We start from the raw sequence: 806 nt of genomic DNA on the forward strand, positions 1-806 counted from the left end.
TTCTAGCAATCTGCATGGACAGAAGCACTGACACAAGAAACCCAGGTGCGCCGCCGACTCAGCAGGGCACAGCAGAAGGGAAGGGTGGATATAGCCGAGGGGCTCACTGCAGATCTGAGTTTCACCTTGGGCAGTAGACACTCTGGAGGCTGGAGAGGGGACCAGGGTGGCGGCTCCAGGGAGAGGAGCTGGGGAGGCCTGGGCCAAGGAGGCCCTGGGCAGTGACCCCACTGGTCCAGCTGTGACAGGGTGGCTAATCTAGGAGGATGGCAAAGAAGGGATGAGATTTCTGAAAGAGAAAGTTGTTCAGGAGTTGACCTTCCTACAGAGCAAACCCAGCCCCGAGGGCTTCGCCTGTGATTCTCATATGGAGTTAAGAAACAGCAAATTCCACTCTTACACAAACTCAGAACATAGAGGGAACTGCCCAACTCGGTCTGTGAGGCAATCAGAATCTTGACACCAAAACTTGATAAGGGAAATGTGAAAAAGAAGTACAGGGCAATGTCATTCATGCAAAAATCCTGCAGTGCATAAAAAGGGTATCACAGAAGATGGTTTAGTATTGAAAAACTCACCAAAATCTATCGCTTTAACAGGAAAAAGGAGAAGTCATACCATCCTCCCTATGGTTGCAGATAAAATTCAAGATCCAATTCATGAGAATAACTCTTAGAAAACTAGGAACAAACTGGAGTTCCTCGCTCCGATAAAAGGTAGTACAAAACCCTGTACTACCCTTATAAACATCCCTTATGTTTATACTGCCCATATAAACATCCCTTATAAAAGAATCAACAGATAAA

The sequence above is a fragment of the Pteropus medius genome, unplaced genomic scaffold, assembly GCF_902729225.1.
Source record: "Pteropus medius unplaced genomic scaffold, Ma_sr-lr_union100, whole genome shotgun sequence".
Taxonomy (NCBI): domain Eukaryota; kingdom Metazoa; phylum Chordata; class Mammalia; order Chiroptera; family Pteropodidae; genus Pteropus; species Pteropus medius.